This window comes from Callithrix jacchus, chromosome Y, assembly GCF_049354715.1.
Source record: "Callithrix jacchus isolate 240 chromosome Y, calJac240_pri, whole genome shotgun sequence".
Taxonomy (NCBI): Eukaryota; Metazoa; Chordata; class Mammalia; order Primates; family Cebidae; genus Callithrix; species Callithrix jacchus.
The window spans coordinates 5,359,073-5,368,187 of record NC_133525.1 but is presented as its reverse complement, the minus strand read 5'-3'; the positions used below and the strand labels follow the sequence as shown (position 1 = coordinate 5,368,187).

The window sequence follows — 9,115 nt, the reverse complement described above, 5'->3', positions numbered from 1 at the left end:
TCAAACACTGACTAACAGTATAACCCCATTCACAGAAAATCTCTACATTGTAGTTTGTTTTGTTTTATTTTTGAGATGGAATTTCTCACTCCATTGCCCAGGCTGGAGTGCAGTGGTGCAATCTCAGCTCACTGCAACCTCTGCCTCCCAGGTCAAGCCATTCTCGTGCCTCAGCCTCCTGAGTAGCTGGAATGACAGGTGTGCACCACTATACCCGGCTAATTTTTCAACCTTTAGTAGAGACAGGGTTTCCCCATGTTGGCCAGGCTGGTCTTGAACTCCTTACCTCAAGTGATCCTCCTTCTTGACTTCTCAAAGTGCTGGGATTACAGGCATAAGCCACTGCGCCCGACCTGGAAGTTACAATTATTAACAAGATAAAATGACAGATAGGTCACAGGTATGAAAATCAAGACAAACTCTTTTTTAGCATCCTCAGGTTTTGGTAGACATGTATTCAACTTTTGGTCAAGCGTGGATGCCTATTTTAAGAAAATATTTACTTGGAGAGGACACAGAGAAGGTAAAGGGGTTGGCGAATGCAGATGGGAAGAATGTTTAATGTCGCTTGGGGAGAGTGGAGGCAAGGCCTGCGATCTAGTCACGGGTTTTATGAGAGCATCATTAAAAGACGGCATCAGAATCCTTATTGCCTGTCTCCACAGATGTTGAAAGCTGGGGAGAGAGGAAGCTGCATTGTCTTATTAGAATGGAGGCAGCTACAGAGGCACATGAGCGATTTCTTCTATGAAAACCAATCAGCAGTGGGATCTCTAGAGCTCTTTGCAAGCTCCCTTCCAACCGTGTATTTCCACAGATGTGCCCCAGGTTATAAAATCAGCTTCAGGACGAGGGTTCCCAATCCCTTGGAGCCCACTTAGACGTGCATTACAGAAAACGACAGTGGTCCTCAACTCTGTCTTTGAAAAATAAATATGGTCCTAATTATACTAATTACCTTTCCAAACCAGGGGTTTTATCCATTTCATCTTTAGGATGTGTCTGGGAAAGGAAAACCCTACATGTGGAAGTCATTTCTCTACAACTTACTAGGTGACCACAGTCTTCATTTCATCAAACCATTTTTCTACAGTAGCCTCATAAAATTCCCAGAGATACCAGGGTGAGGAGTGACTGACCATTTGCTGCTCGGGTCCTTCCTTGGTTGGTTCCATTATAGCCCTTCAAGGATAGAGCCGCCAGGCAGTGGCTCATGCCTGTAATCCCAACACTTTGGGAGGCTGAGGTGGGTGCATCAATTGAAGCAGAAGTTTGAGACCAGACTGGCCAACATGGCAAAACCCCATCCACACAAAACATTGAAAAATCACCTGGACGTGGTGGTGTACACCTGTAATCCCAGCTACCTGGGAGGTTGAAACAGGAGAATTGCTTGAACCCGGGAGGTGAGGTTGCAGTGAGCCAACATCACGTGACTGCACTCCAGCCTGCGTGACAGAGTGAGACTCTGCACTGTAAAAAAAAAAAAAAAAAAAAAAAAAGGACAAAGCAAAAGAAGACCTTCATAGTAATCCAACTTCTTTCTCAGAGATGTTGGTCTGAAACAAGAAAACAAGAATGAATCAGTAAAGTTGATTTATTGGAGGCTGTGATATGATTTAATCACACATGATTTAATCTTCCTGTCCTGTGCCTTGATTCTATATAGCTTCTGGATCAGCCTGCATCATTCCAGCTCGCATAATGCCAGGAGCCAAGTGGAAGCTTTCACCATCTCTTACTTTCTTCATTGCAGCATCCTGCTAACTGGTACTGCCTCAGTTCCCAGCCTTATTCTCCTCTAGTGCAAAATCCTCTTGACACTGTGGAAGATGAGACTGTAGACCTGACCGTAGGGAAGAGGAGATTGTAGGCCTGACCTTAGGGAAGAGGAGATGGTAGACGTGATCATAGGGAAGATGAGACTGTAGACCTGACCATAGGGAAGAGGAGATTGTAGACCTGACCCTGCTGTGCTCCGAGTAGAGCCATGTCATGGTTTTCCACTGTTCCTGGAATACAGCACAAGCTTCTGATCTTGGACTATGAGGTCTGAAACGTCCGCTACCTCTCCACCTTCAGCGTCTGCCACCATTTACCTCATTCTGTGTCTCCCAGCCACACAGGGTTTCTTACCACTCTTCAGGGTTGCTTTGCCCATTCTGCTGCTGAGCAATGGACTTGCCCGTAGACATGCATATAAGCCAATGCTAGGACACTGCTTTGGGGGTTTTGGTTTTTGTTGTTGTCAAGACAGGGTCTCACTCTGTCACCCGGGCTGGAGTGCAGTGGCATCATCTTGGCTCACCACAGCTTTTGCCACAGACTCAAGTAATCCTCCTGTCTTAGCCTCCGGAGTAGCTGCGACCACAGGCACACACACCATGCTGGTTAATCTTTAGATTTTTTGGTAAAGACAGGGTTTTGCTGTTTCCATGTTGGTCTCCAACTCCTGAGTGCAAGCAATCTGCCCGCCTTAGCCTCCAAAGCACTTGGATTACAGCTGGGAGCCACCATGCCGTGCCGTACAGTATGTTTTTTTTTTTCTTTTTAGCACTTTATTGTGAGGTCAACTGGCAAGGGGACAGGAGGCAGGGCTGAAATCTGTCTCTCTGATCTGGGGGTTAGCTTAAATGTTTATGGGTTAAGAAGTATGTGACTGGGCACAGTGGCTCATGTCTGTAATGCTAGCACTTTGGGAGGCCAAGGCAGGAGGACTGCTCAAGGCCAGGAGTTCAAGACCAGCCTGGGCAACATGGCAAAACCACATTCTACAAAAAAATGCAAAAGCTAGGCAGGTATGAGGATGTATGCCTGCCATCCCAGCTACTCAGGGGGCTGATGTGGGAGGATCAATTCAGCCTGGGAGGATGAGACTGCAGTGCGCCATGATCACGCCACTGTAATCCAGCCTGGATGAAAGAGCAAGAAACAAAACAGAAAGAAGTATGTGGAAGTGCTGCTGAAGTAAGTTTTAATTAAAGGGCTTTAGAGTCGGCTATTTATAGCAAGGTATGGAATAGTGGATTTCAGCACAAGCTTCTGAATAGGTTTCTGCAACCTGGTTACGGTCACGCCCAGGTGTTTTTGGTTCCACATTGCCCAGGCTGGTCTCCAACTCAGGTGAGCCTCTCACCTCGGCTTCCCGAAGTGCTGAGATTACAGCCATGAGCCACATGCCCACTCAATGAAAGTGTTTCCTATTCCATTTTAAGAGAACGCTCTTTCGTTTAAATGCACTATCTTGCTTATTTTTTTTTTTTCCTTTCTTTTGAGATAGGGTCCCACTCTGTCCCCCAGGCTAGAGTATGGTGGTGTATCCATAGCTCACTGTAGCCTCGACCTCCCAGGCTCAAGCCATCTTCCTGCCTCGGCCTTCTGAGTGCTGGGCCCACAGGCATGAGCCAGGGTGACTGACTTTGTTCTTCAAAGAAGTATATACTGGAGCTTTTGTAGCATCAGAGGAGTAAAACAAAAAGCAATGACGACAAAAGAAATGTGTGGGGCCAGACGTGCCTTGAACTAGTATGAGACATAAATTTACATGCTAAAGAAAACCATCCAGCATAGCTGAAGCCTGGAAACCACCCAGTGCAGCTGAAGCCAGGATCCCCGAGTGCCGCTGTCTCACCTCCAGACCAACAGTCTCCTGTCATCCAGCCTTCACCTTCCACTGTCTCTCCGGCATTTCCCCTGAGATAGCTCAGTGGCATCTCCAACGCACGGCTTACAACACATAGCTTCCTCCATCAGATTTCTGCCAGTGGCACCAACATTCTTCTAATAGCTAAAGCAAAAAAAAAAAAAAAAGAGAGAGAGGCTCACACCTATGACCTATGGCCCCAGTTACTCTGCAGGCTGAGGCAGGTGAGGTACACCTATAGTCTTAGCTATTTGGGAGGCTGAGGTGGGTGGATCGCTTGAGCCCAGGAGGTTAAGGCTGCAGTGAGCTATGATGGTGCCACTGCCCTCCAGTTTGGGTGATAAAGTGAGAAACTGTCTCTAAAAGAAATAAATAATAAAGATAAATAAGTAAAATAAATTTAACAGAGTTTAATTGAGTAAAGAAGGATTCACAAATTGGATAACCCACTGAACCAGAGCAGGTTCAGAGAGATGCCGGCACTGTCTTATGGTGAGAGGAGGTTTATGGACGAGAAAAGGAAAGTGACAGAAAGAGCCATATTCATTGCAGCTCACCACTGGCCTTGTCTGAGCATGGTTTGGACAGTTGACTTCCTTCGGACAAAGCTTTGTGATTGGTACAAGAGGAGGTTCCTGCTTACACATCCAGTTAGGTTAGAAACTTCTAGGCAAACCTTAAAATATGTCAGGAGGCAGCTTTAGGCTAAGCTTAATTCAACACATCTTTTGGTGCTCAGCTTAAGTAAAGCTCTTACCTTAAACATGACCAGTCGAAGAACAGGGCTGTGCCTGTGTAGTCAGACCTGAAACTTCAGCCGTGTTTTGGAAAACAGTGACATTTGCCCCAAGTTACCGTGAAGCCCGCAGCTGTGGTCTGGGGTGATATTATCCATGTTCAGGGTGACCTTCATGATGCAGGAGCTCCACTGTTGCACAAGGCCCTGTCATCAGAGAGACCAAAATATATGCCCCTTTAGCAACTAAAACAGGCCTGGAGGTTACGGAAAGAAAAGTTAGCTACGGCTAAGAGTTCACAGAGAGACTTGCGTGCTAACTTCCTCAATTCCTATGGCTGTAAGAGAAACCTCACTTCTGCTAAACTCCCTAAGAAGTGGAGCTACCAGGCAAATTATCAGACCCTTCTAACTCTCTTGTTTTAAACAGGGTCTCGCTCTACAGCCCAAGCTGGAGTGCAGTGGTGTGATCATGGCTCACTGCAGCCTCAACCTCCTGAACTCAAGTGATCCTTCCGGGTCAGCCTCCTGAGTACCTGGGACCACAGGTTCATGTCACATGCTCAACTAATTTTTTTGTGTGTATTTTTTGTAGAGATGGAGTTTCACCATGTTGCCCAGGCTGTTCTCAAACTCCTTAATTCAAGCAATTTGCCCGCCTCAGGCTCCCAAAGTGCTGGGATTACAAGCATAATCTACTGTGCCAGACACCTTGTAACGCTTGACAACCCAGACCACTATTCCCACAGGGGACCAGCCTTACACACGTTCTTTCCTGATAAGTAACTGCAGCCCTTACTTCAGGTTCAGCACCGCATAGAGGCTTCACACAAACTGTCTTCACACACGGAGCCAAATTTCTTTTTTCTTTTTGGATATGCAGTTCCACTTTGTCACCCAGGCTGGAGTGCAATGGTGGAGTCACAGCTTATTGCAGCCTCTACCTCCCGGGCTCAACCGATTCACCTACCTCAGCCTCCCAAATAGTTGTTACCACGGGCGCGTGCCACCATGCCCAGCTAATTCTTTTATTTTTATTTGTTGTACAGACGAGGTTTCACCCTGTTGCCCAGTCTGGTCTCAAACACCTGAGCTCAAGTGATCCACCTGCCTTGGCCTCCCAAAGTGCTAGGATTACACAGGCATGAGCCACCATACCCTACCTCATTTTAACGCAAAAACATAGCCCTAAAGTGGACATGGGACATATGTTATGTATATGTTTACCCATCAGGCATGCAGTCAGCTCCCCTCATAAATATGTATAGTTCCCCCCAAACCTGCTGGATATGCATGACTCCATTGTGTAATATGATCCCTATGAGGCATGAGGCCCCAGCCTCTCTTCCCTCTTCAGCGAGAGAGAGAGCACCTTCTGTTTATGCCAGGGACTCTAACTTCACAGTCTGCAACCCAACTTCACCAATGCAACTCTCCTTTCTATTACACTCTTTGGTCATCCTGGTGGTCTTCTGCAAGACAGCTCCAAACTTTGCTTAAGGCTGCTGTAGGAGAGCAGAATAGGTCACCCCAAAAGATATCACTTTGACATAAGGGTTATTTTGAGCTGAAGACAATTGAGAAACAAGATCTGCTAAAAGAAAACTCTCGTAGGGGTTTTTTATACAGATTATTTCATCACCCAGTTGTTATGTTTAGAAACTATGAAAAGGTAATATATACTGGGGGCCCTGGGAACTGCTTAGGGCCAACCTGCCTCTCATTCTATTCAAAGTCACCCCTCTGCTCACTGAGATAGATGCATATGTGATTGCCTCCTTTGGAAAGGCTCATCGGAAACTCATTAGAATGCAACTGTTCCTCTGGGACCTGGAAACCCTCTCCCGGCTTCGAATCTTCCTGCTTTTGCTTGAGTCTCCCAGCCTTTCTAGACCAAACCAATGTACTTCTTACATATATTGATTGATGTCTCATGTCTCCCTAAATGCATAAGACGAAGCTGTGCTGCAACCACCTTGGGAACATGTGGTCAAGACTTCCTGAAGCTGTGTCACGGGCACATCCTCAACCTTTGCAAAACTTTCTAAGTTCACTGAGACCTGTCTCAGATGTTCTGGATTCACATACCCATTAGCTGTTTTCCCTGATGCTCTCCCTCCTCCCACCCTCCACCTTCCCAATGGCCCCGGTGTGTGTTGTTCCCCTCTTCGAGTCCATGCGTTCTTATCATTCAGCTCCCACATATAAGTGAGAACATGCAGTATTTGGTTTTCTGTTCTTGCGCTAGTTTGCTGAGGATAATGGCCTCCAGCTCTATCTGTGTTCTTGCAAAGGACATGATCTCATGCTTTTTTTACTCAACACGATATAAGCAAGTCAGGTAAGGGAGTGGAAAAAAAAAATCCCAAAACTCTCTGCACTCTTCTATTTGCCTAAAAGTAAGCTTAGACTGTTAATTACCAGAGACATAGGCCTAGAGAAATCTACATGTAAGAAAGCTTACTCAATTTCCCATTCATTTCCCTCCTGTATTTATCTTCCCAAAATTTGCAGCTGCTAGAAGCTTAAAAGGCCTTTTTCTTTCTTGACAAAGGTATTCTTGGGTGATTTGTTCTATGCCCTCCAAGCTCTAACCACATTTTTGAGTTACTCGTCACTGAGTTTCACCCCATGTGGATGTGCACGGCATGTCTGAATAAACTCTGTTTTTCTTTTGTTCTTTTGTCAGTTTAATTTCCAGGGCGGTAGCTGGAGAATTGAGAAGGAGAGAGGAAACAGTTGTTATTGTTGTTGTTTTTCCTTCTGCTCTGCTGGCACCCTGTGGAAATTCTTAAACATTTTGGTTAGGAAGAATTAATATCGTGAAAATGGCTATACTGCCCAAAGTAATTTACAGAATCAACGCTATCCCCATCAAGATACCATTGACTTTCTTCACAGAACTGGAAAAAACCACCATGAACTTCATATGGAACCAAAAGAGAGCCCGCATAGCCAAGTCAATTCTAAGCAAGAAGAACACAGCGGCGGGCATCACACTACCAGATTTCAAACTATACTACAAGGCTACAGTAATCAAAACAGCATGGTACTGGTACCAAAACAGAGAAATAGACCAATGGAACAAAACAGAGGCATCGGAGGCAACACAACATATCTACAACCATACAATCTTTGATAAACCTGACAAAAACAAGCAATGGGGAAAGGACTCCCTGTTTAATAAATGGTGTTGGGAAAACTGGCTAGCCATGTGCAGAAAGCAGAAACTGGACCCTTCTTGACACCTTACACTAAAATTAACTCCAGATGGATTAAAGACTTAAACATAAAACCTGGCACCATCAAAACCCTAGAAGAAAATCTAGGCAAAACCATCCAGGACATAGGAGTAGGCAAGGACTTCATGATCAAAACACCAAAAGCATTGGCAACAAAAGCCAAAATAGACAAATGGAACCTAATCAAACTCCACAGCTTCTGTACGGCAAAAGAAACAGTCACTAGAGTGAATTGGCAACCAACAGAATGGGAAAAAATCTTTGCAGTTTACCCATCTGACAAAGGGCTGATATCCAGAATTTACAAAGAACTCAAACAGATTTACAGGAAAAAAACAAACAAGCTCATTCAAAATTGGGCAAAGGATATAAACAGACTCTTTACAAAAGAAGACATATATGAGGCCAACAAACATATGAAAAAATGCTCATCATCACGGGTCATCAGAGAGATGCAAATCAAAACCACATTGAGATACCATCTCATGCCAGTTAGAACGGTGATCATTAAAAAATCTGGAGACAACAGATGCTGGAGAGGATGTGGAGAAATAGGAACACTTTCACACTGTTGGTGGGAGTGTAAATTAGTTCAACCAGTGTGGAAGACAGTGTGGCGATTCCTCAAGGCCTTAGAAATAGAAATTCCATGTGACCCAGCAATCCCATTACTGGGTATATATCCAAAGGACTATAAGTCATTCTACTATAAGGACACATGTACACGAATGTTCATTGCAGCACTGTTTACAATAGCAAAGACCTGGAATCAACCCAAATGCCCATTGATGATAGACTGGATTGGGAAACTGTGGCACATATACACCATGGAATATTATGCAGCAATCAGAAATGATGAGTTTGTGTTGTTTGTAGGGACATGGATGAATCTGGAGAACATCATTCTCAGCAAACTGACACAAGAACAGAAAATGAAATACCGCATATTCTCACTCATAGGTGGGTGATGAAAAATGAGAGCACATGGACACAGGGAGGGGAGTACTGAACACTGGGGTCTATTGGGGGGAAAAGGGGAGGGCCAGTGGGGAGGGGGAGGTGGGGAGGGATAGCCTGGGGAAAAATGACAACTGTGTGAAGGGGAGAAAGGCAGCAAAACACACTGCCATGTGTGTACCTATGCAACTGTCTTGCACGTTCTGCACATGTACCCCAAAACCTAAAATGCAATAACAAAATAAATAATAAATAAAAAAATAATAATAAAAAAAAGGAAACTTGAGACAAATGAAAATTGATGGAGTTTCATTGAGCAAAGAAGAGAAATGATTAAATTGGGCAGCCTCCAGAATCACAGCAGATTTAGAGAGACTCCAGGGGTGCCTCGTGGTCAGAACAAATCCATAAACAAAAAAAGTAAAGTGACGGACAGGAACCAGAAGTGCGGTACAGAAACAGTGAGTTTGCTTCCAGCTTGGCATTGGCACTTGCCTGATTTAAACCTACAGTTCCCAAACCCAGTCTGTATTGTGC

The 9,115-nt window shown here is 44.9% G+C and overlaps 1 long non-coding RNA gene across 2 annotated transcripts in view; it reads left to right on the top strand.

Annotated features, from left to right (window-relative positions):
• LOC118150894 (uncharacterized) overlaps positions 1 to 8,631 on the top strand; it is a 43,444-nt gene extending 34,813 nt beyond the window's left edge. For both annotated transcript variants that reach the window (XR_013531929.1, XR_008479032.2), the window contains exon 6: positions 7,069 to 8,631. This is a non-coding gene — a long non-coding RNA (uncharacterized LOC118150894). The remainder of the gene's footprint in view (positions 1 to 7,068) is intronic.
• The last annotated feature ends 484 nt before the right edge of the window (positions 8,632 to 9,115 follow it).